General features: G+C 41.6%; 1 protein-coding gene across 4 annotated transcripts in view; it reads right to left on the bottom strand.

The window, feature by feature from the left end:
- Positions 1-27,477, bottom strand: part of GCNT1 (glucosaminyl (N-acetyl) transferase 1) — a 202,272-nt gene that overhangs the window by 108,149 nt on the left and 66,646 nt on the right. For all 4 annotated transcript variants that reach the window (XR_007477796.1, XR_007477798.1, XR_007477797.1 and 1 more), the window contains exon 3: positions 24,063-24,144. The gene's annotated coding sequence lies outside the window, so the exon portion shown is untranslated. The remainder of the gene's footprint in view (positions 1-24,062; positions 24,145-27,477) is intronic.

Genomic DNA, 27,477 nt, shown 5'->3' with positions numbered 1-27,477 from the left:
AGAATTGCTACTCCAGCTTTCTTTTGGTTTCCATTTGCATGAAATACCTTTTTCCATCCCCTTACTTTCAGTCTGTATGTGTCTCTAGGTCTGAAATGGGTCTCTTGTAGACAGCAAGTATATGGGTCTTGTTTTTGTATCCATTCAGCCAATCTGTGTCTTTTGGTGGGAGCATTTAGTCCATTTACATTTAAGGTAATTATCGATATGTGTGTTCCTATTCCCATTTTCTTAATTGTTTTGGGTTCGTTATTGTAGGTCTTTTCCTTCTTTTGTGTTTCTTGCCTAGAGGAGTTCCTTTAGCAGTTGTTGTAGAGCTGGTTTGGTGGTGCTGAACTCTCTCAGCTTTTGCTTGTCTGTAAAGGTTTTAATTTCTCCATCAAATCTGAATGAGATCCTTGCTGGGTAGAGTAATCTTGGTTGCAGGTTTTTCTCCTTCAACACTTTCAATATGTCCTGCCACTCCCTTCTGGCTTGCAGAGTTTCTGCTGAAAGATCAGCTGTTAACCTTATGGGGATTCCCTTGTGTGTTATTTGTTGTTTTTCCCTTGCTGCTTTTAATATGTTTTCTTTGTATTTAATTTTTGACAGTTTGATTAATATGTGTCTTGGCATATTTCTCCTTGGATTTATCCTGTATGGGACTCTCTGTGCTTCCTGGACTTGATTAACTATTTCCTTTCCCATATTAGGGAAGTTTTCAACTATAATCTCTTCAAATATTTTCTCAGTCCCTTTCTTTTTCTCTTCTTCTTCTGGAACCCCTATAATTCAAATGTTGGTGCGTTTAATGTTGTCCCAGAGGTCTCTGAGACTGTCCTCAATTCTTTTCATTCTTTTTTCTTTATTTTGCTCTGCAGTAGTTATTTCCACTATTTTATCTTCCAGGTCACTTATCCGTTCTTCTGCCTCAGTTATTCTGCTATTGATCCCATCTAGAGTACTTTTAATTTCATTTATTGTGTTGTTCATCATTGCTTGTTTCATCTTTAGTTCTTCTAGGTCCTTGTTAACTGATTCTTGCATTTTGTCCATTCTATTGTCCATTCTATCTCCAAGTTTTCGGATCAACCTTACTATCATTATTCTGAATTCTTTTTCAGGTAGACTGCCTATTTCCTCTTCATTTGTTAGGTCTGGTGGGTTTTTATCTTGCTCCTTCATCTGCTGTGTGTTTTTCTGTCTTTTCATTTTGCTTATCTTACTGTGTTTGGGGTCTCCTTTTTTGCAGGCTGAAGGTTCGTAGTTCCTGTTGTTTTTTGTGTCTGTCCCCAGTGGCTAAGGTTGGTTCAGTGGGTTGTGTAGGCTTCCTGGTGGAGGGTACTAGTGCCTGTGTTCTGGTGGATGAGGCTGGATCTTGTCTTTCTGGTGGGCAGGTCCACGTCTGGTTGTGTGTTTTGGGGTGTCTGTAGACTTATTATGATTTTGGGCAGCCTCTCTGCTAATGGGTGGGGTTGTGTTCCTGTCTTGCTAGTTGTTTGGCATAGGATGTCCAGCACTGTAGCTTGCTGGTCGTTGAGTGAAGCTGGGTGCTGGCGTTGAGATGGAGATCTCTCGGAGATTTTTGCTGTTTGATATTATGTGCAGCTGGGAGGCCTCTTGTGGACCAGTGTCCTGAAGTTGGCTCTCCCACCTCAGAGGCACAGCACTGACTCCTGGCTGCAGCACCAAGAGCCTTTCATCCACAGGGCTCCTTAATTTGGGATGATTCGTTGTCTATTCAGGTATTCCACAGATGCAGGGTATATCAAATTGATTGTGGAGCTTTAATCCGCTGCTTCTGAGGCTGCTGGGAGAGATTTCCCTTTCTCTTCTTTGTTCTCACAGTTCCCAGGGGCTCAGCTTTGGATTTGGCCCCGCCTGTGCGTGTAGGTCGCCGGAGGGCGTCTGTTCTTTGCTCAGACAGGACGGGGTTAAAGGAGCCGCTGATTCGGAGGCTCTGGCTCACTCAGGCCGCGGGGTAGGGAGGGTCATGGAGTGTGGGGCGGGCCTGCAGCGGCAGAGGCCGGCGTGACGTTGCAGCCTGAGGCACGCCGTGCGTTCTCCCGGGGGAGTTGTCCCTGGATCCCGGGACCCTGGCAGTGGCGGGCTGCACAGGCTCCCCGGAAGGGCGTGTGGCCAGTGACCTGTGTTCGCACACAGGCCTCCCGGTGGCGGCAGCAGCGGCCCCAGCGTCCCATGTCTGTCTCTGGGCTCCGCACTTTTAGCCACGGCTCGCGCCCGTCCCTGGAGCTCTCTCAAGCAGCGCCCTTAATCCCCTCTCCTCGTGCACCAGGAAACAAAGAGGGACGCAAAAGTCTCTTGCCTCTTCGGCAGGTCCAGACTTTTCCCGGACTCTCTCCCGGCTAGCCGCGGTGCACTAACGCCCCGCAGGCTGTGCTCACGCCGCCAACCTCAGTCCTCTCCCGGCGCTCCGACAAAAGCCGGAGCCTCAGCTCCCAGTCCCGCCCGCCCCGGCGGGCGAGCAGACAAGCCTCTCGGCTGGTGAGTGCCGGTCGGCCCGATCCTCTGCGCTGGAATCTCTCCGCTTTGCCCTCCGCACCCCCGCCGCTGTGCTCTCCCCCGCGGATCCCAAGCTCCCCCACTCCGCCTCCCGAAGTCTCCACCCGCGAAGGGGCCTCCCAGTGTGTGGACAGTCCTCCTCCTTCACAGCTCTCTCCCGCTGGTGCAGGACCCGTCCCTATCCTTTTGTCTCTGTTCAGTTTTTTCCTTTGCCCTAACCAGGTACGTGGGGGGTTCCTTGCCTTTTGGGAGGTCTGAGGTCTTCTGCCAGCGTTCAGTAGGTGCTCCGTAGGAGTTGTTCCACGCGTAGATGTATTTCTGATGTATCTGTGGCGAGGAAGGTGATCTCCGCGTCTTACTCTTCCGCCATCTTCCCATCTACTCCAAACACTGTTCTTTTCACTGTTTAGAGGGGCTTTTTAGAGCTGTCCCAAGTAGCATGGTTTTTCTTTTTAGCACATGTCACATCAAAAATTGAACAATTTCAGGAAAAGGAGAACAATTTTTACACATTTGTTTTTAGTCCTATATTCATCAGTGTAAGATGTCCTTCCCTCTCCTTCCTGACCCCTCCTTTCCTCTTTCTTTCTCTTTCTTTCTTTCCCTTTCTTTCTTTCTCTTCTTTTTTTCGTCCTTCCTTTCTTTCATTCATGTTAAAATATACATGACATAAAATTTACCTTTCTAACCATTTTTAACTATACAGTTCAGTGGCATTAAGTACCCTTTCCTTTTTAATTTAAACTAGTTTTTAGAATTATTATTACAAAAGTAATTCATTAATATGATAAAAAAAAACAATGTAAACACTATGGAAGGGGACAAAATGAAAAAAAGAGAGTCTCTACCCCTACCCTCCCACAAAATGCTGTTAACAGTTTTTGTGAAACCCACTTGAATCATTTTAATGGAGTACTGCTTTTCAGTAACAGATGTATTCATTTGCTCCTAAGGGATAAGGGGCTCAGGTCTTGGAAGCATGTCGGCTGTTCTTTCTTCCCGGAAATGTGGGTGAGTTTTCCTTACATACCTATGTGAATATGTGCCCACAAGCAGACACACATACACACACACACATTTTTATAACTGACTACACATATATACATATACATATTTTATATTTATATAATAAAAGAGTGATATATTCCTACTGCTCCATGCCTTGATTTTTTTCACTTAATAATATATCTGCCCCACAACCACCTAAACTCACAGATGCATTTTGTTCATTCTCTCCTCTAAAGCTTTTAGTTAAACACTTTTCATTGCCTGCAAATGCCTCATTATTTCTCTCCGCTCCGGTAATTCTACAAAGCCATCAAGATCTATCTCATATTCTGTATTCTCCAAACATTTATTGTTTCTATATAATAATTTAGTAGATAATTATAACGATCATAATTCATTGGAAAGGAGGGTAAGCTCTTGAATCGGTCATTCATAGGTTTTGGCCTCAACTCCACCAGTAACTAGCTGTGGAAGGGGTCTATGGAAGTCCCCTTGGATATTTTCCTAAATTTTTCTGGACCTATTTTCTCATATGGAAGCTTTAACTTTTTTATAAAAAGAAATAATGATATTATTATTTTTATAGATCTCATATATGTGCATTGGGTGCTTTTATTAGTTAGGATTCTCTAGAGAAACAGACCAATAGGATGTTATATAAATAGAGCTGGAGAGAAAGAGAAAGGTATTTTAAGGTAACTGGCTCACACAACTGGGGAGCCTGGCAAGTCCAAAATTTACAGGGTATGCCAGCAGGCTGGCGACCCAGGGAAGAGTTGATGTTCAAGTCCAAAGTCGGTCTGCTGGCATAATTCCCTCTTTTTCTGGGGAGGTCAGTCTTTTTATATTAAGGCCTTCAACTGATTGGATGAAGCCCACCCACATTAGGGAGGGTAATCTGCTTTACTCAAAGTCCACTGATTTAAATGTTAATCTCATCTAAAGAAATACTTTCACAGAGGCATCTAGAATAATGGTTGACCAAATATCTGAGTACTGTAGCCCAGCCAAGCGGACACATAAAATTAACCATCACCGTGTTTTTTAAATTTAAAAATACTGAAAAAGCAGAAAGAAGAATTTTTATCTACCTCCATCCCAAATCCAAACACCTTGCAACAAGAAATCTCAATATTTAGTGACCACTATCCTCAGAACTTCTATATGGCTAGCTAGGCAAATAAAGAGAGAAATATAGACAAAAGATAAAAAGCATATACAGATATGCCTCTGAGATATTGTGGGTTTGGCTCCAGACCACCACAATAAAGCAAATATTACAATAAAGTGGGTCACATGAATTTTTTGGTTCTCAGTGCATATGCAAGTCATGTTTACACTATACTGTAGTCCATTCAGTGTGTAATACATTATGTCTAAAAAAACAATGTACATACCTTAATTTTAAAATACTGTTTTGCTCAAAAATTCTAACCATCATCTGAGCCTTCAGCGAGTCATAATCTTTTGGCTGATGGAAGGTCAATGTTGATGGCTGCTGACTGACTAGGGTGGTAAGTTATGAAGGCTGGGGCCACGGTGGCAATTTCCTAAAATAAGACAACAATGAAGTTTGCCGCATCACTGACTCTTCCTTTCATGAACAATGTCTCTGTAGCAGGCAATGATGTTTGACAGCATTTTATCCATGGTAGAACTTCTTTCCTCTCAAACCTTCAGGTTGCTTTATCAACTAAGTTTACGTAATATTCTAAATCCTTTGTTGTCATTTCAACAATCTTCACAGCATCTTCACCAGGAGTAGATTCATCTCAAGAAACTAATTTCTTTGCTCATCCATTAGAAGCAACTCCTCATCCATTCAAGTTTTATCATGAGATTGCAGCAATTCAGTCACATCTTCAGGCTCCACTTCTAAGTGGAGTTCTCTTGCAATTTCCACCATATCTGCAGTTACTTCCTCCACTGAGGTCTTGAACCCCTCAAAATCACCCATGAGGGTTAGAATCAACTTCCTCCAAATTCCTGTTAATGTTGATATTTGGACCTCTTCCCATGAATCACAAATGTCCTTAATGGCATCTAGAATGATGAATCCCTTCCAGAGGTTTTCAATTGACTTTGCCCAGATCCATCAGAGGACTCATTACTATGGCAGCTATAGCCTCATGAAGTATATTTCTTCAATAATAAGACTTGAAAGTCGAAATGACTCCTTGATCCATGGGCTGCAGAATGAACTTTGTGTTAGTTAGCAGGCATGAAAACAACATTAATCTCGTTTTATTATACATCTCCATCGGAGCTCTTGGGCAACCAGGTGCATTGTCAAAGAGCAGTAATATTTTGAAAGGAATCTTTTCTTCTGAGCAGTAGGTCTCCACAGTGGGTTTAAAACATTCAATCAACCATGTTGTAAACAATGTGCTGTTACCCAGGCTTTGTTGTTCCTTTTATAGAACACAGGCAGAGCAGATTTAGCATAATTCTTAAGAGCCCTAAGAGTTTCAGAATGGTAAATGAGCACTGACTTCAAGTCACCAATTACATTAGCCCCTAACAAGAGAGTCAGCCTGTCCTTTGAAGCTTTGAAGCCAGGCATTGACTTCTCCTCTCTAGCTATGAAAGTCCTAGATGGCATCTTCTTCCAATAGGAGGCTGTTTCAGCTACAATGACAATCTGTAGTTTTGTGTAGATATCTAACATTAATATCTTAGTTAGATCTTCTGGACAACTTGCTGCAGCTTCTGCATCAACACGTGCTGCTTCACCTTGCACTTTTATGTCATGGAGGTAGCTTCTTTTTTTTAACCTCATGAACCAGCCTCTTCTAGGTTCAAGCTTTTCTTCTGCAGTTTCCTCACCTCTCTCAACCCTCATAGAATTGAAGAGAGTTAGGGCCTTGCTCTGGATTAGGCTTTGGCTGAAGGGAATGTTGTGGCTGGTTTGACCTTCTATCCAGACCACCAAAACTTTCTCCATATCAGCAATAAGGATGTTTCACTTCTTTATTATTCGTGTGTTCACTGGAGTAGCACTTTTAATTTCCTGCAAGAATGTTTCCTGTGCCTTCACAACGTGGCTAAATGTTTGGTACAAGAGGCCTAACTTTCAGCCTGTCTCAGCTTTTGACCTGCCTTCCTCATCAAGCTTAATCATTTCTAGCTTTTGCTTTGAAGTGAGAGACGTGCAACTCTTCCTCTGACTTGAACACTTAGAGGCCACTGTATTTGTGGCCTAATATCTAATTGGCCTAATTTCAGTGTTGTTGTGTCTCAGGGAACAGGAAGCCGGAGGAGAGGGAGAGAGATGGGGGAAAGGCCAGTCAATAAAGCAGTCAGACACACACAACATTTATTAAGTTCACCACCTGATATAGATACAGTTCACTCACCCCAAAGCAGTTATAACAGTGTCAAAAATTATTGATCACAGATCACCATAACAAATATAATAATAATGAAAAAGTTTGTAATATTGCGAGAATTACCAAAACGTGACACAGAGTCACAAAGTGAGCAAATGCTGTTGGAAAAATGGTGCCAATAGACTTGCTCAATGCCAGGTTGCCAGAAACGTTCAATTTATTTTAAAAAATGCAATATCTGTGAAGCACAATAAAGTGCAATAAAATGAGGTATGCCTGTACTATAAATGCTATTTTTAAGATAAAAGTTTAAATTTTATTTTATTTTTTTTTTTTTTACCTCTGATGTAATTACATCTTATTGACTTTATAAAATAAAGCTCCCTGATTGTGAAAACAGAGATGTTATTTGAGGATACTTCTTTTTTTTTTTTTTTTATTAGAGTATAATTGCTTTACAATGGTATGTTAGTTTCAGCTTCACAACAAATTTTAATATTTCTTTAAAAGGAGAAAAGGAATTAAAGTGTAACTGCAAATAAATGTTTCCTTACAATAAGCTATGTTCATTCCCAAAAGATCCTTTTGAGGCTCAGTAAAAACATGATGGAAAGCCATTAAGAAGGTGGCGGTCATCACGGGTTTTTTTTCTTTTTTTCTTTTTTTTGCCTACTTGTTTCAATTTCAAACAAGAATCAACTTCCTATTATGAAAGATAAATTAGCACAGTACAGGACCGCCTGACTCCCCCTCTCTCTCTACTTTTCAATATTTGTTATTTGCATGGTTATAGTACTTTGTTAAGGTTTATAAAACTTACAGGAGGTGCTGGCTTACAGCTTCCACAGCAGTTTCATTTTAATTTTACACATAAATATAGTCGATACTTATTACCATTTCTTTCACAAAGCCTTTTATATTTCTGACCTCTTAATTTTGATTCTTCTCTCCGTTGGCTAGATTTTGCCAACAAATCTTCTTTTTCTAAATCCTCAAATCACTTTTTTTTCATGAAAAGTTCATGACTGCTGTGTACACAGTAACTAACCATCCTCATTTATCTGGGACTATCAGGTTTTAGCACTGAAAGTCCTGTGTCCCAGGTAACCCCTCTGTTCCAGGTAAACAGGGAGAGTTGCACACATAGAGCAGCTTGGATTCACGCTTTCCTGAGAACATGTAAACACTGTGTCGCTAGTTTCTGGCACTGAGCGTCGCTGGGCAGATGCATGCAGCAGGCGGAAAGTGTCTTCTGTACACTTGTTTTGTCTGCTTTGATGCCCATCAGATTCTTTCGTTAGTCTTGACATTTAGTAACTTTTCTTCTCTCGGTTTTTTCTAAAGACAAGATGTACTTTCTCATTCGGTAGACTAAACTTTTTCATTTCAAGCAAGTATTCATTCGTGTTTTACATCTTCAAATATTTGTTTCCATTTTGTCCTTTTCTTATCTCCAAGACCTCCAGCTATGTGTATGTTTCCTCTCCTTATCTCTCTGTGCTTCCTTCTGCGTGAATTCCTGAGTCAGATTATGCGCCTCGTGAGATTCACGATATTAGTAACCATAGTCACCTTCTTCTCCATCACCCCCATTATGAAAACTTACCAAGCACTTGCTGTGGGCCTGGCACCATGCACATCACTCGATATGCTCTATCTTATTTCATCTTCATAAAAACCCCATGAGATAAGTTCCAGTATGACCCCCATTTTAAAGATAAGGATACCAAAAAGCGGAGACAGTTACCTACTCAAAGATACGTGGCTACTAAGTGACACAGCTGGCATTCAAACCTTGTTTCTCTAACTCCAGAGTCTGAGATTAAACCCCTACAGCCCAACGCTCTCCTATGCATTATTTCACTATATTTGATTTACGTCCCTTGAAGCTTTGAACAATAAGATAAGGCTGAAGTGACTTCATTCAGTTTCTGTTAGTTAAATCATTCCTTTGGCCCCTTTACTGAATGCTTACTACATGTTGACTATTATGCCATGTGTTAGACATACAAAAGACATATAAAATAGGGTCAGGGCCCTCAAGGCAATTTTAGTTTGGTGCGGTGGGGAAAAAAAAGACAGACTTCTAAACAGATGAACTGCTATCTTCCTTGGTAGGCGGCACAACAGAAGAGTGAACCGAGATTGCCTTGGGAGCCCAGGGGCTGGAGACGCATGCGAGCTGTCTGGAAGGATGAGAGGAGGTACTCAGATGCGGGAGCAAGTGTCAGGGGAGGGGGGACACGCGAGGCAGAAGCAGGGACACGTGCTGCTGAGCTGAAAGAGGGCATATTCTTATACTCAGGGAATAATGAAAACTTTGAGGCAGATGGAGCATAAGGTACAGGGAATAACGTGTAAGACATGAAACTAGAGGGGCAAGTGAGAGTCAAACTACTGCCATTCTGTTCTTAATGACCACTTTAACCCTACAAAAGGGATGATGATGAGTTTCAAAGTTCTTGGAAGACTCATACATACTCAAATCAAACTTTCTACATATCACTCTCTATCTTATGTCAGTAATTGGTTTTTTTCTGGTTCATCCTTGATATTTCCAGCGGATTAAAAGAACATTCTTTGGAACTTCCCTGGTGCTGCAGTGGTTAAGAATCCACCTGCCAATGCAGGGGACACGGGTTCAAGCCCCGGTCCGGGAAGATCCTACATGCCGCGGAGCAACTAAGCCCATGCGCCACAACTACTGAGCCTGCGCTCTAGAGCCCACGAGCCACAACTACTGAGCCCACGTGCCACAACTACTGAAGCCCGTGCGCCTACAGCCCATGCTCCACAACAAGAGAAGCCACTGCAATGAGAAGCCCACGCACCGCAACGAAGAGTAGCCCCCGCTTGCCACAACTAGAAAAAGCCCGCGCACAGCAACGAAGACCCAACGCAGCCAAAAATAAATGAAATAAAATAATTTTTTTAAAAAAAAAACATTCTTCTACTTTTGGTTTTCTACATTCAACCTGCCTCAGAACTGTGGGTGGGCTAATGTTACCCCTCTCCTAAAGAAATCAATCTTATCCATTTAACCTTTGCCAGTATAACATAAGAAATGCAGAGAGAACAAATACAGAAATCTAAGGAAATAGTTCTTTTCTGAGAGCATCATGGGTTTTTATTTTTTTTCGTTTTTCATCTGAGAGTCAACTTTTTTTTTTTTGTGGTACTTGGGCCTCTCACTGTTGTGGCCTCTCCCATTGCGGAGCACAGGCTCTGCACACACAGGCTCAGCGGCCATGGCTCACGGGCCCAGCCGCTCGGCGGCATGTGGGATCTTCCCGGACCGGGGCACGAACCCGTGTCCCCTGCATCGGCAGGCGGACTCTCAACCACTGCGTCACCAGGGAAGCCCGAGAGTCAACTTTTTGACAGCACCTTCCCGTCAAGGAGTAACTAGAACAAGGGGTGGCTCAAGGGCAGGTTGGCGGGAAGGTTAAGTATGTTGACTTGGTTGACTCCGGTGTTTCCTGGATGTCAGAGCCCAAAGAACTGCACTCCCTGGTTCCTGAACCTACGCAAACAACCTGGGTTTGGAATTTAGGGGAAAAAAAAAAAAAACTAAAAGTTTTTAGGGCTAATGCACAGGTACCCCATAGAAAACTACAGCTCTCTGCTTTTAAGAAAAAACATTTGGAGTGAATAGTTGGTATATTTTTTCCAAAATAGCAAATCCATTTTAGAAAACAACAAGTTGATAACTTAATGAGTGTGTGTGTCTTTTTAAACTGAAATAGCTGGCAAATGATTAAACATAGCCAGCTTACAGGCAGCTTTCCAGTGTCAGTGAAAAGGCCGATTTGGATAGAGATCAATGAAGTAGTCAGAAGGGGCCGTAAGTGAGAGAAGAGGAGAAAGTTGCTGGGAAAAAAAAAAAAACAGAGGAAAGCGGTTACCAGGGACAACGTATCCATTAGTCACAGCCGGCAAAGCGCCTGGGGCACACGATGATTTAGAGACCCACAAAAATATTTAATTTTTATTTCTTTCAAAATCAAAAGAAAAAAAAGTGACCATATTATAATGAACCCGGTCTGGATTATATTCATCTTTATACTCACGCAGTTGTAAAATGCGATTGTTAATATTTTTTTTATGGAGGAAGGAACCCACGAAGGCATAAGTGCTGAGGGGCCATGAAAGTCTTAATGCAGCACTGGCGGTTACTAATGTGTTGGCTCAAAGGCCTAAGAAAACATAACCCTAATGTCTTGCATTGCATTAACATGATCGTGCTCACATTTCGCCGGCTGGGTGGGCCCCATCCACAGAGTCATGGGATCGCAGCACACTTACCAAAGTTTCCCCAGCTATTTCTGGAGACCCCTTCCACTTGCTCAGGAACAAGGCTAGAGCCCTTTGTGCTGCCCCTTTATTTTTAAATTTTTATTGGAGTATAGTTTCAGGTGTACGGCAAAGTGAATCAGTTATGCATATACATATATCCATTCTCTTTTAGATTCTTTTCCCACATAGGCCATTACATGTACTGAGTAGAGTTGCCTGTGCTATACAGTAGGTCCTTATTAGCTACCTATTTTATACATAGGATATATAGTAGTGTGTATATGTCAATCCCAATCTCCCAATTTATCCCTCATAACCATAAGTTTGTTTTCTACATAAGTTTGTTTCCACATATAAGTGATATCATATGGTATTAGTCTTTCTCTGTCTGAGTTACTTCACTCAGTATGACAATCTCCATCTACATCTCTGCAAATGGCACTATTTTGTTCCTTTTTATGGCTGAGTAATATTCCACTGTATATATGCACCACATCTTTATCCATTCCTCTGTCCATGGACATTTAGGTTGCTTCCATGTCCTGGTTACTATAAATAGTGCTTGTGCTACCCCTTTATTAACTTCCACTGACAGGAAGCCACCCAGGAGATGCCCCACCAATGTTCCTTTAACAGCATCTACTTCAGCTTTTCTGTCTAGGTGCTGTTCCCAAAATCCCAACCCCTCCTGGTGTCCAACAGCACTGTAGTGCCTTCCACCCTAATCCTGCGTTACAGCTGTGCTGCGTCCACCCAGGATGGGGAGAATCATGAGTCCATAAACCTTTTAGGTTGTTTCTGCTGGAAAATACTAGCCATTAAAGAAGTCTGAGGAAGTGAGATTTACCTACACGCTCATCACCTATCAGGGTACAGGGAAAGCAGCCGCAGGCCAAATTCTGCCACCCATACAGATGTTTGTTACACACATACTCATCAGTGGTCATTGAAGAGTTGGCACTCTCCTGCTAGCTCGATGAGATTTTAGCTCTTCTCAACCCTTCAGGTGATCCAACCACACTGTGGGAAATGTTCACAGGTGGCAGACTCTTCAGAAGCAGGAGTCTATGCTTCCTCATTGGCATCATTCAGAAATCCTCCTACACCAATAGCTGGACAAAGGACCACTCAGGGATCAAGCCAGATTGTAGGTTTCCCTGAAGGCTCACCCACTGTTCACACAAGAGGAAGGAGTCTCTTTAAGGTATTTTTAGCCAGTCCTCATATTTTGAATACCTTTAGCATCACCAATGAGACCTCATCTCTATGAATCATCAATGCTAAGTAATTAAGTTTACTAATAAACTAAGTTACTAGTTTCTCCAATAAAATCCCCTTTCTGACATTCACTGTGCTGATTAACCAACTATCGCGTTGACAAAGCCACCTTCTCTGATTGAATCCTAGCTAATCGCTCTTTTGCTTTGACAAAGCCACCTTCTCTGATGTAATCCTAGCTAATCACTCTTTGACTACACTTTCTGGATTACTGCATAGGTTTTGGCTTAACCTAATAAGCAGATACAAAATATCACAAAATTTAGGCTAAGTATTCTTAAATAAGTTATAGTCACCGTAAGGCAGTGGCATCTGCGTGGGTCCCAACGCTCTAATCCACACATGCAGATCTGCCATGACTTACAACACCCTGGGTATCGCACGAATGCCAAGGAAACACTGGGAGCCAAAGGCCAACAGAGGCCCAAGAGAGAGAAAGACCCAGAAGCAAGGTGATTCCTTCCTCACTCTCAATTACTGGCAATGGCGTAAGAATCCAGGAATTTAGAACCAATTGAGAGGGAAGGAGATGAGGAAGGAAAACCCTGGAAAAAGGCATCCCCCTAATGGGATAGCTGTTTTTTAACTCTGAAGGATCCAAAAAGTCAAGAGCTTGGGCTCTTCCTCAAGAATGAAGAAATTTATTCACAGAAATAACAAATTTAAATGTTTCTTTCAGATAGAAATGGGAGCCACGATCTTGTACGTAAAACTGACTTATTTCAAATTAAAGTTATATTTTTGTACTCCTGACTTTTGTGGAAGGATGTGACTAGGAGGTTATATCTGTTACAAAGCGATTGCATATTCATGCATATAGAGTCCATGCAAGGTCAAACGCCCAAAATAAAAGTCAGGGTCGTGCATGAAGCATGGGCTCATCAATCATGCCTAACGTGAGTCCTGCCAATCACTTAGGAGGAAACGCAGCCTTCAGATGTGAAGCTGGGACTGTAGCTTCAGAAGAACTCTGGATGAGGAAGTGTTTACGGAGATATCCTGCTCTGACAGCCACAATATAGAAACATCTCGTGCCAAATATGAAATGGAAAAAGGAGCAGGTAGCTGTGCTAGGATCTGAAATTTATGTTTCTCATATTTCCTGGCTTATTCATCTTCAGTTATCTTTTAGTATGTTGGGCAAGATGTTTTTTAAAATTCCAGCCATATTAAGGAAGTCAAAGCAATTTTGTTTCTGTCTGCTTGAGAGATCTAGAAGAAAATGCTGCTCTCCACATACCAGTCTGCTGATGGCCGCAGAAATAAAGACACTCCCCAAGTGGAAAGTGAAACTCAGGGGCACAGATGGGTCCCTCTCGTCTGCCAAACCTTTCCAAATGGAGAATATTTATTTTGTTCTATCTTAATATTACATAAGTAATTTGTATTCACCATAAAAATACTTGAAAGTACAAATAAAATGTTTTAAAAAATGAAATCACTTGTAACCTCCCCACCCAGTGATTACCACTGTCAACATTTTAATGTTCATATCTGTTTCTATACATTTCATATATACGTATGAATATTTCAAAAGTAGGATCATGCTGTATATACTCTTTTTGTAATCTGCTTTTATTTAACTCATTCTATGGCGGCCCTCTTTTCATGTCGGTAAATTTCTGTCTACTACAGTGGTTCTCACACTGGATCGTGCATGTGAAGAGCTCCACACAGCACAAGGTGCTTGGTCTTCACCCACTCAGTTGCCCAGTCTCCACTTTAGTAGTTGGTGGGAGGGGCAAGAATTTGCACTTCTAACAAGTTGATGCTGACGCAACTGATCTGGGGAGCACAGTTTGAAGACCGTGGTCTACACCATCATGTGAATGACTGCTGAACATTTCATGATACAGATGAATGAATTTATTTAGCTGTTCCCCTTTATTTGAATATTTGGATTCTTTCAAACCCAAATGATGCTGGGAGAAACATCCTTACAGCTAAACCTGCACTTGTTTTTATGAAAGACCAGTTTCCTTGCTCTGAAATCCAAGAAAGGTAAAACACTGGAAAGAATTCTCACTACCAGGAAATGAGAGAGGAAGAATGATTAAAATCCTCCTGGTTTAGGGTTATTTAGAGCTCACAATGGAAGGTGAAGTTTATGGGGGTTGCAGGATTAATGGAATTGCAGATAGAGACACCTGCCCAAAGAACACTTTGGCTAACTTCATTCCATTTCTGATAGTCCCATGACAAGTAGAACATTGGTACATGAGAGGAAATGCTTTATGTATTACTTAATGTTAAATGTGGCATCAATGAATTGATGAATGAAAAATTTTAAAAGCCAAAAAAGAGAAGAAAGAAAAGATGAAAAGTGATTTTGACAGTGATTATAGAAAAATGAGTGTCAAAAAATTTAGATGACCTTCATGTGACCAAGAGATTTCTATTACATTAAACTTTTTTTTTAAAAAAAAGGAAAAGTGGCTCAAAGTGCATTGTTTTGAGACTTTCAGGTTTTGAACAAGTTTCCATTCTATACCAAATTTAATGAATAGAAATTTAAGTACATCTCAAAGCTAGATCTCATAAATAAAAAAACTGAGTATGAAGCAACCTAATTTTTAAAGGGTCAGAATTTATAACAGTAGAGTTTACAGAAGTAATATAAAGTAAAAGAAACCTAAGTCACACTCATAAAGAAATACAAATCAGGGACTTCCCTGGTGGTGCAGTGGGTAAGACTCCGTGCTCCCAATGCAGGGGACCCGGGTTTGATACCTGGTCAGGGAACTAGATTCCACACGCCACAACTAATATCCTACATGCCCAACTAAAGATCACGCATGCTGCAACGAAGATCAAAGATCTCGCAAGCTGCAACTAAGACCCAGTGCAGCCAAATAAATATTAAAAAAAAAAAAAAAAAGAAATCAACACGAGGTTAGCTTCTGACGTACAGCATAGTGATTTGATATTTCCATATATTACAAAATGCTCACCATGATAAGTTTAGTTACCATCTGTCACCATACAAAGGTATTATACTATTATTGACTATATTCCCCATGCTGTATATTTCATCCCCATGACTCATTTATTTCGTAACTGGAAGTGTGTACCTCTTAATGTCTCTCACTTATGTGGCTCATTCCCCCACCTCCTCCCCTCTGGCAACCTCCTGTTTGTTCTCTGTATCTATGATTCTGTTTTGTCATCTTTGTTTTGTTTCTTAGATTTCACATATAAATGAAACCATTTAGTATTTGTTTTTCTCTGACTTACTTCACTTAGCATAATACCCTCTAGGTTCATCCATCTGTTGCAAATGGTAAGATTTCTTTCTTTTTTATGGCTGAGTAATATTCCATTGTATGTGTATGAGTGTGTGTGTATCATACTTTTCTTTTATTTTGTACCTATATAAGACGATGGATGTTCACTAAACTTATTATGGTAATTGCTCCATGAGGTATGTAATTCAAAATCACTATGCTGTACACCTTACACTTGTACGGTGCTGTTTATCAATTATATCTCAATAAAACTGGAAGAAAAAGAATTTTAACTATTATCCTCCAAAAATGCAAATTAAGGCATCATTATGTTTTCCTCTAGCAGACAGCAAATATTTTAAAGTTTGATGATGCTCAGGGTTGGCTAGAATACGAGAAATAGGTACTTTCATATTCTTTTGTTAAGAGGTCAAAACAGTACAAATCTTTGGAAAATAATTTGGCAATTCTATCAACATTTAAAAAGTAAATATTATTAAACCTATAATATTATTGCTAGGAATCCTATGGATATGTTTTAAACTGTTTCCCAAAATATACAAAGATATTCACTGAAAAATTATCTATTACAGAAAAAGACTGGAAACAACCTAAATGTCCTTTAACTGGAAAGTCTCCTTAAATAAACTATAATTCATCCATGTTATATAGCCCTTAAAAACAACAATGCTTTATACTGATATCCAAATACATACAAATTTATCAATAAGTGAAAGGTACAAGGTACAGAAAACTTTGTAGAGTATAATTCCTTTGTATAAACAAACATAAGCATATATATGTTTACAGAGAAGTATATGCAAAAGTTTTTTCTCAAAGGGAACCCCCCAAATTGTTCACTGTCATTTTCTTTTCTTTTCCAGGTGAGGAGATGGAGGGATGCCGTACATGGACATGGGAGAGGAGAGGCCCAAATCCCTGATACTCACTGGGGTGGAAGAAGACTTCTTGGTCCAGGGGAGCATATTTGATCCCAATCTTAACAGATGAACCAAATTTCAAAGTCTTCCACAGTGCCTGAGGACATGGTTTCTTTTTTTAACCATCTATTTAAAACTTTTAATGTTTACAAATATGTTCACAGCAGGTTTATTCATAATGGCGCCCAAATGGAAACAAGCCAGATGTCCATCAAAGGGAGAATGGATAAAAGGTTGGGTATTCATTCAATGGATACAAAAATACTATGGTATTCATAATAATTTAAAAAAAAAAAAAGGAGAAACTACTGCTACCTGCATCCACATGCATATATTCCAGAGATATTGTATTGAGCAAAAGGAAGCAAATACAGAAGAGTTCATACATTTGTATGTTGAAGAACAGGTGAAAACAAAGCTGTAGTGGCTGCCGTTGGAACAGAGGCTACTAAAGTGGGAGGTTACCGACTGGCAAGGGCGTGAGGGAGACCTCAGAGGTGCTAGGCTTGTTTTGGTATACCGATGTGGGTATGGCTTTACAAATACACACACATATGCAAAAATTAACCCAGCTGTACTGAAGGTAGGTGTACTTTATTATACACTGCACTTCAAAGAAATTTTTAGCTCTTTAGTGTGGTCTTTTTCCAGGCAACAAAATTTTAACAGAAAAACTGTGGAGCTCAACGAGGAGCACCTGACGGGTTATATGTTTTCAGTAATTTTTCACTAATCTAAAATAAATATCGCTTGATTCATCAATTCTCCTTGATTTATATTGTTAATTTAGTAAAAGGGTGTACTAGGACGAATCAAGAATAACAACCCTCAAAGATATCCTCATCCTAACCCCCAGAATCTGCGAGTATGTTATCTTCATGGCAAATGACACTGCAGATGTGATTAAATTAAAGGCCTTGGCGTGGAGGATTGTCTCAGATTACCCTGGGTGGGCCTGATGTGCTCAAAGGGCCCTTAAGGAGGGACACAGGGGAAATCAGTCAGAGAGAAGCAGATCTGACGATGCTACTCTGCTGGTTTTGAAGATGGCCGGGAGCCAATGAATGCAGGGAATACAGCCCAGGCAGAAAAGGGAAGGAAACAAATTCTCCTTTAAGACACTGAAGGAAACAGCCCTGTGGACACCTTGACCTTAGCTAAGTGAAACAGATTTCAGACTTCTAGCTTCCAGAACCATAAGGGAATACACTTGTGTTATTTTAAGCCACTAAGTTTGCAGTAATTTGTTACAACAGCAATACAATACAAAGGGGAAGCTAATATAGAGGGGAAAAAAGGTGAGGTGCAAATATTCTTACTCTTTTGAATTCTTTGGTTTGCTCTTCATTGAGAGAGAATGCTGGAGTCACTTTTTATGTCAAAGATGATCTCCATATCAACAGAGGTATTATTCCCTCCTACGAAAAATTTCAGTGAAGGAAAAGCCAATACTAACATACCTTACTTTAAATTAATACTAAGTATTTTTTCCAACTATAAAATTTATACATGATTCTTGCATAAAGTAGGTAAAGAAACCAAAACTGTCCTTTAAGAACTCAAGATCGAAATTGTCTCTGGCTGTTCTGAGAAATGACTGGCCGAGATTCTCGCGTCATTACCTGGGCTGATAGATCCACGTGGAAACTGGACTACGTACTTTGTTTCCAGAATGTCACTATTCACCGTATTATTTACTAGTCTGTGAACAAGGAAAGGAAAGTAGGATGGCTTCCTCCCTTCCCTGGCTCTCTTGCATTTGGCACGAGGCCAGGTGAGCTGGGAGATCAGTGTTCCCTGGGATTTTATCATGTTCAGCCTGTGTCCCCAGGGCATCCAAGTTCCTCAGTGATTACTGCCCCCTCTCTGTTTCCCATGCTGGAGACTGAACAGGCTTGAATGCGCTGTGAGGAAAGGTTGGGGGCTAAATGGTTCAAAAGTGAGAATCCTCAATCCCAAAGCAGGCAGGCAAAGGCATGTTACTGGCACCGAGGCTGTGTGCTGTCGAGCAGTTTGACACGCGGCATTTGGTACTGTGGAATTTTCTCCCTGCTACGTTCCTTCTGGGGACCCGGGATGGGGGGTGGGCGCGGGGGGTAAAATCCGTGCTATCTGGCAGTCATCAAGATCACCATCAAGGGCTGGGAGTAAAAAGTTCCCAACTCTAAAATGTGGGTACAGAAGCTCTTCCCATAGTGTCTGCATGGAGTTCTGAAACTGGGAAAGAGCTTGTAAGGGTGCACTCTGTATGTGTGTGTATATGTGTGTTCATTTGTCACCAGTGAGAGACAAGTTTGTGTTCACAAGCTCCCTAGGTATTTATAGTGACTACTATTTACCCAATGCTAACCTAGGAGCCTGGAAGGAAGCCCTGGGAGGATGGGGTAGCTCTTTTCCTTTCTGTCCAGAATCCTTCCCTTTAAGACATCCGCCCCTCTGAACACAGGCGTGGACACAGAGCCCAGGGTGAGCCAATGTGACTGGCCCTAGACACAGTGACTGGCCCAGGAAGGGCCATGGGACATAAGCCCAACCAATCAGGAGGCTTCTCCAGGATGCTTCTGTAGAAGCTAAGAAGAGTCTTGCCTTTCTCACGTGTCAGGAGCTGTTTGACTGTGATGTGGAAATGGCCTTACTTGGTTCTCCACCAAGTAAGGAAATGTGAAGGCATAAAGTTCCAGGGAAAACCTTGTGAGCTGCTGAACCCTGATTTGTGTAGAAGTCACAAGCCATCCCTGGGTTCATTCATGCATGAGGCCAGCTCCACCCTTCTTGAGGTTTGGAGCTAGAACTTCATCCTTCACTGTTTGAGTTAATTCACTTTTGTGTTTCTATCCGTTAGAATGAAAAAAGAAACTGACAGAGATTTATGGAAAAACAAGGCATGTGTGCTGCCCTCAGAGAATTCAGGATTCATATGGAAAGATAGGGACAATTACAGAAGAAAATACAAGTTAAAATATACTTAAGCATCACGTTGTACTTACGTCACATATATCTGTACAGTGAATAATTCTGTCAAGTGTATGAAGAATATGCTAGAGTGCACAGCTGAATGGTTTAGAACAATGCCCATTATTCAGTTCCCCTTGGGACTCAGAAGTTTCTGGCCCTTGTTTTGAATGATTTCACTTTCTGAAAGATAGTGGAGTAGAGTGGAAAGCACATAGACTACAGAGCCAGATGTAGGAAAAAATCTGGGCTTGCCACACTCCCAGGTACCTGATTATGTCAGTTTGGATGTCTTCATCTGGAAATACCACCCTGACTCAAAATGCCTGAAAAAATATAGAAATTTATTTTCTAATCTGACAAGTCCAGGGGTGGGGTAACTTTGAGGTTAGTTAACTCAGAGGCTTACTCATGTCATCACAAACCCTGGTTCTTCAGCTTCTCCACTTTGCTATTTCAGGTCACAAGATGACGGTATTTATTCCAGGCATCATATCCAGGAAACACCAAATCCAGAGATTCTGCCTTTTTCAATGTGCCCTTAGGAATTCTAAATCTTTTTCAGGATATCCAACCCCCAGCATTAGTTAGAACTGAGTCACATGCCAACCCCCAAATTAATCACTTACAAAGGGAACAAGTTTACCCCGATTGTCTTAAATTCATCAGGACTTACACTTGGAATGTGGGCTAAGAATGCCTTCCTTTTAAAGCATGGAAGGGTTAGGGGTAAGGGGATGTGCTACATACTCAGCACAATTGAGGCTCTACCAGCAAGGAAGAAGGGGAGATGGAAGGTAAGCTGGCAACTAGTAATGTCTGGCGGAGTGCCACAGGTTTCCTACAAAGCGTCTCTGAGCCTTGCTTTTTCTCACCTATCGAACAGGAGTCAAAATATCTATCATATAGGTTTGTGAGGAATAAATGGAATAGTAACTTGCTTAGCATATAGTAAGTGTTCAACAAGTATTTATTCACTTTCCCCTTTCCCTTCTCGTTCAGAAACATGTGTTCAACCACATTTTTTTTGAACATTTACTATGCACCTGGCCCTGTACCAGGTATCAGGGACAGGGTGGTGAATTAGAAAAACACAATCCCTAATGTGTTTACATTCTGCAGGAGAGACAAATAATACACGATAATTGGCATCGAAAGTAACTGTGATCATGGTAGTGCTGAAAGGAAGTAAAGGGAGATGTCATATTCAAGGAATCTTTTGATCCTCTGTTTTCAATTTAGGGAGAAAAAAAATGACGATAGTATCTCATTTCTCCTGATCATCAACTATAAAGAGAAATATTGACCATACACTGATCTTTGCTCCTTTAGTATCAGTTGATTTTCCTAAAGTGAAAGATTATTCCAGTTGTGCTTCCTTTCCTATCTTAATTCTGCAGTGGTAACCTAATTTTTGTACACTTCCATCACAAAGAAGATTCTTTTTAATCTCTCTGTTTACCTAAGGTCGAAAGAATAAAAATTATTTCGTCGACAGAAGCTCAACCAATGGTAACAGCCACAGTTGCAGCACAAGGCGTAGGCATAGCTTTAAACTTTTTTTTTTTAATTGGGGCAGGACAGTAAACCTAAATGTCTTTAGAAAATTTTATAATTTTTGCACTGTCACAAATAGAAGCACTACCTCACATTCACAAATTATGTAATTCAGAGTTTCCTCAACTTGGCTGTGTATCACAATACCATAGGGAACTTGTTAAAAATACAGATACCATCAATCCTCATTATTCGTGGATTCTGTATTTGCAAATTCACATACTCACTAAAATGTATTCGTGATCCCAAAAGCATTACTTGTGGCACTTTTACGATCACTCATCAACATGTAGAGAGAGGCGAAAAATCTCAGTCATCCAACATGCACATTCCTAGCTGAGGTGGAAAAAAGGCGAGGCTCTGTTTTCTCCTTTCAGCTTTAACACTGTAAACAAGTGTCCTTTTTGCGCTCTAATAGTGCCATGCTTTTTGCATTTTTGTGCGTTTTTCTTCGCCACCACTTCTCCACCCCCCCAGCCCAGGCCATCCCCCCAGCAGTGCTGAAGTGCTATCTAATGTCCCTGAGGTGCCAGAAGGCCGGGATGTGCCTTCCAGAGAAAACAAGTTAGAGAAGCTTGGTTCAGGCACAAGTTAACAGTGCTGTTGGCCGCGAGTCCAGTGTTAATGAATCAACATCCAGGAAAGGAAGAGAAAATCTGCTGATCTCTGGGCGAGGCCACTCGGGAAAGTGCTAAAGTAACACCTGTAGTGCGTGATGAAGCTATGGAAAAGATGGGAAAGCAGCTAAATTGGGGGATTCATGAGACGATGACAGATTTTTTTTTTAAAAGCAGAGTGGGTAGCATTATTGTGAGCGTGAAAGCCAAAGAAATTTGTGGTCACGTTATCCAGAGTCAAGAAATGCTAAGCCCTGTATAAAATAAATCAGCTACGAGGATATATTGTACAACACAGGAAATGTAGCCAATATTTTATAATTACTATAAATAGAGTATAATCTTTAAATAACGTGAATCACTAAGCTGTATACCTGAAGCTTATATGATAGACTCTACCTCAATTTTTTTAAAAAGATAAGTTTTTTTTCCCAGGTCATTAGGCTCTGGTTGTCAACTACACCTTCACACAAGGGTTGCTTTTACCTCCCATGATTGGCTAGAAAGGTAGTAGCTTGGATGACTCTTTTTTTAAACACTGGATGATTACTAAGAGAAATCACATCTACCTATTGAGACACCCTACATCCATCCACCCATCTTCTCATCCATCAGATTTAAGCGTCACATGGGCAGAAACCATGAATATTTGGTCCACCAGAGTGAATCTAATACCTTAGTCAGTGATTTTTCACATACAAGACACTCTTCCCAGGCAATGTGATGGGAACTGAATTCTTCCTATAAATCGGTGGTTCTCAAGCAACAGCGATTTTGCCTCCCGGGGGACATTTGGCAATACCTAGAGCCATCTTTGGTTGTCACAACCAGGGAGGGGGACTGCTACTGGCATCTAGTGCATAGGGGCCAGGGACGCTGCTAAACATCCTACAATACACAGAACAGACTCCACCCCCATAACAAAGAATTCTCTGGCCCAAAATGTCAATCATGCCCAGGTTGAGGCAAACCTGCTTACATGGATGGATATAACAATCACAGTAGGCAATTTCTCACCCTCAGACGCTGCACTCCTGCCATATTCCACAGTTGAAATGACACAGCAGTACCGAATCATGTCACCCCACACACACACACAGTCGGCCTACCATGCAGGAGGTGTGTGGAAAGATCCCTGGGGAAGGCTTTTCTCTCTCCTGTCCCACTGGTTTGTTGTTACTCATCCGAAGCCAAGAAAGCATGTATTTTTTTCTCCCCAAGTTTTTAGACACCTATTTTTCCTATTTGCATTACCCATCCCTATTTCCTTCTTTGCATCTCATACAAAGTACAGTCCAGCTTCATAGGAAACAGGTGTACCCTGACCCCCTTTGTGAATTTCTATAAAGGGCTTGGGAAAAAATGCATCCCAGGGCCCATGAACATGCACTGCGCCCTCCGCCTCCCTTCTTTTTCTCTGGGGAACGAAGGGAACCTTGACCTGCCCAAGACCCGAACTCTGTGACAGCACACGCAGGATTGGTTGGACCTGCTCTCCAGTTACCTCAGTCACGTGCTCAGCCAGTGAGCAAAGAACACCAGATTCCTAAAAATCGTATTTCCTGAACAAATATTTGTGGGCAGGGACAAAATGACAGAATACTTGAATTCAGGTGCAGCATTTCATTTTCAGTAAGGTTTCATTTCACAGTGAATATAAAGACAAGCCAAATTAAACCAAAGGTTAGATGTTGTGAGTAAATCTATTTTTTTCCCCTTCTACTGTTATGGTTTCTATTTGAGAGGAAAAAATATATCTAAAAGAAGATTTTTTTCCCTTAAGAGAGGTTATTCAAGATTAAGCAAATTAGAGACTTCCCCGGTGGTCCAGTGGTTAAGACCCCACACTCCCAATGCAGGGAGCACGCTTTCAATCCCTGGTTGGGGAACTAAGATCTCACAAGCTGCATGGTACGGCCAAAAAAAAAAAAATTAAGCAAATTAACTGTCTTTGTTCATTTACCACATATTTAGTGAGAACCAACTGTATGTCACACTCTGCGCTAGGCCTGGAAATACAAAAATGAAGGTACACTGTCCCTGCCCCCGAGAAGCAATATCAGCTATTAATTTAACATTTTAACATGCATTTTTATGTTAAAAAATGCAGTCACAGACCGAGAGAAAATATTTGCAATAGACACAACTGATAAAGGATTGTCATCCCAAATATAACAAGAACTCTTAAAAGTCAACAATAAGGAAATCAACAATCCAATTTTTTAAATGTGCAAAAGACCTGAACAGACACCTCACCAAAGAAGATATACAGATGGCAAATGAGCATGTGAAAAGGTGCTCTGCATCATATATCATTACGGAATTGCAAATTTAAAACAATGAAAAATTATTACATACCTTTAAGAACGGCCAAAATCCAGACCACTGATAACACCAAATGCTGGTGAGGATGTGGAGCAACAGGAACTCTCAGTCATTGCTGGTGGGAGTGCAAAAATGGTACAGCCACTTCAGAAAACAGTTTGGAGGTTTCTTGCAAAACTAAACATAGTCTTACCATACAATCCAGCGATCACGCTCCTTGGTGTTTACCCAAAGGAACTGAAAACTTATGTCCACAGAAAACCTGAACACTGATGTTTATAGCAGTTTTATTCAGAATTAACCAAAACTTGGAAGCAACCAAGACATCCTTCAGTAGGCGAATGGATAAATCAACTGTGGTACACCAGACAGTGGAATATGATTCAATGCTAAAAAGAAAAGTTTATCAAGCTATAAAAAGACATGGAGGAAACTTAAATGCATATGACTAAATGAAAGAAACCAATCTGAAAAGGCTATATCCTGTACGATTCTAACTATAGGATGTTCTGGAAAAGGCAAAACTATGGAGACAGTAAAAAGACTAGTGGTTGCTAGGGATGGAGGGGAGGAATGAATAGGCAGAGCACAGAGGACTTTTAGAGCAGTGAAACCATTGTGCATGATACTGAAATGGTGGATACATGTCATTATACACTAGTCAAAACCCAAAGAATATACAACACTGAGAGGGAACCCAAATACAAACTATGGATTTGGGGTGATGGTGATATGTCAATGCAGGTTCATTTGTTATAACAAATGAACCACTCTGGTTCGGGAAGTTGATAGTGGGGAAGGATGGGGGCAGGGGGCGGGGGCGGGGGATAAAGGGAAACTCTGTCCTTTCCACTCAGTTTTGCTGTAAACCTAAAACTACTCTAAAAAATAAAGTCTATTTTTTTAAATATATGAAACTACACATACAGGTATATGAGTTCAATAGTTTATTTTAGATGGTGGCGATAAACTCTGTACAGGGTAATATGGAAGGCAGAGATCACAGTGATCATGTATATAAGCGAGAAGGAAAACAGTGACGGTCAGGAAGGACCTTATCATAGGGGAGATGATGCCTGAGTTGAGTGTTAAGAGGTGAGGACTTTCTGGTCTGAAAGCCTGGAGAAACGTGTTCTAGGAGAGTGTACAGTGTGAAAGAGGACCTTTTCTGAAGTAACTGCTTTCAAAAACCCAGCTCGATCTCTCTCAAGCAATAAAAGTCAGAATCTACTGGGTCCTATGAGTGAACAAGCCTGGGCTCAGGTTGCCCCAGGGCTCAAAGGGCAGCCCTACGACAAAATCTGCAACTCTCCCTTTCTCCACTTGCTTTCTCAACATTGGTGAACCCTCTTGCTTCCTGTAAGATGGATGTAGAAACCCCAGCACCCTCTTACTCTCAGTCCATGGTAAGTGTGGACAGAGCACACGGGCTGAAAGTGAGAGAAGAGATGGTTCCTTCAGACCACTGTTTAGCTGATGCTTACTGAGATGACACCAGGGGCAAAGACCCCAGAGGAGTCCTATTCAAGGAGACATGAAATAGCATCATGTGTTCAGAAAACCACATGTGGTCCAAATGGATAGAGCATCATGTGCAAAACAGAACGTATGGAGAGGTGGGCAGAGGCCAGATCAGGGAGGGCCTCAGGCGCCATTTGAAGAAATCAGGATTTTATCTTTTAGGCAATAGGGAGTCATTGAAAGGGCTATGCAAGGATGTGAAATTACCAAATTTTCATTTCTGATACATCGCTCTGACAGTGCCTCCACTGTCAGAGTGTGTGACTTGGCCAAGTAACTTGACCTCTCTGAACTGCTTTATTCCTGCATTAGTAGAATGTGAACAATAGTTGTACACGCCATAAGATTACGGTGAGGATTAAACGTGCTAATATTTGTAAAATGCTTAGGACAGTGCTTGGCACATAGAGTTAAGTATTTGCTGCTACTGTTATTGCTGTTGTTGTCGTTGCTGTTATCAGAAGAGTGAGAGACCTGAGGGAAGGAGGTGAGAAGCAAATTCATCTGAACCCACATGGTCTTCATCCACACCACTTTACTATTTCAGAAAACTCTTGCCCTGGAAGGTAAAAGTTGCAAATAACTTCATTTTTCACTCCAGGAACACTGTCTAAGGCCCAAGAATGTTGCAATAAATAAAAAGCATCAAATGTCAGTTTATACCCCAGGACTGTTTGAACCCTTTGCCTCAAAATCCTCACCTTTGCTGTTTCCTCCAATCCTACACCATTTTATACTGTCATTATCCAAGATCCCACACTATCAGACCCAACTTAAGCAGAATTCAAAACCTCAGAAATAGCCCGACTTGGCCCTCCTCCCTCTGAGATGCTATCAGGAGCCCGGAGATGGAGCTCTCCATCACTGCCGTCAGCAGTAGACTCTGCTCTTACGACCAGATTGTTTTGGTGACATTTTCAGGAAGCCAGCCTGTGGCTTGACAAGTGGCAATGCTCCAAGTGAGAGAGGAGGGACTAAACAGGGCTTGACGACAAGAGAGGAGGGTATGAGTAGAAGCACCGTTAAGAAGAGAGATCTTAGGGACTGGCTGTGGGGAGAGAGGACACTCCAGCATGAACACTAGAGTAACCGGGTAGGACATGGAAGGGTTTTCCAAAGTAGAACCTGCAGAGTTAGGTGGGTGTGATTTGGTACATGAGCTGGAACCAGCTCTGTCTGCCTTATTCTGATTTCTATCCATCCACAAGCCCTGCCTACAAAGAGCCCCTCAGAAGTGGGAAGGCCTGGATGCAGTCTGGGTGAGGCTTTTCAGGTTCCATAAGTGGATACCTTCTCCAAGCCTTGCTTATCATTCTCTCCTTAGTGAGGAACTCCGCCTGTATGTGGCTGGGCCTACTTGTGGGCCCCCTGTTCTTTCTTGTGCTTGCCTACAGGTCAATTTCTGAATTGTTAGTGGCCAGAAAGCATAAAATCCACTGTCAAAAGCACTGACGTAGATTTTCCTGAAGATCTGGGGGGAAAGACAAAGATAGGGAGACCAACTCCTCCTGGCGTTGGCACTCGAGGTCCAGCGTCCCAGGAACCTCCTCCTCAGGGCTGGGCAGATCAGGATGGTGGGTCACCTGACATCAAGGAGAAGGTTAAGACTCCCTTCGCAATCTCCCCTTGCCCTCAAATTCTCCTCCATAGACTGCAGGCTCACCCACCGCCCTGCCCCAAACAGTCCTTTCTGGTCTTTCCAGCTGGTATCTCCTCCCCTCACATTCCTTAGCAAAACCCATCCATTTGCATAATTCCCTCAGCAACACAAAAAGCAAGCAAATAGGGCTCAGTCAAAGAAAAATTACCTCACATTTCCAGGGTCGCCCTTTGTATGTGTGAAAGTATATTTATTACATTAGTTAGAGAAACAATGCTTGACTACAGGAAAGCAGTACTCAAAGGGAGACCTGTCCCTGGAAATCGG

Source organism: Orcinus orca, chromosome 6 (assembly GCF_937001465.1).
Source record: "Orcinus orca chromosome 6, mOrcOrc1.1, whole genome shotgun sequence".
Taxonomy (NCBI): domain Eukaryota; kingdom Metazoa; phylum Chordata; class Mammalia; order Artiodactyla; family Delphinidae; genus Orcinus; species Orcinus orca.
Note: the sequence above shows the minus strand (reverse complement) of the source record. Positions and strands in the feature narration are given on the sequence as shown.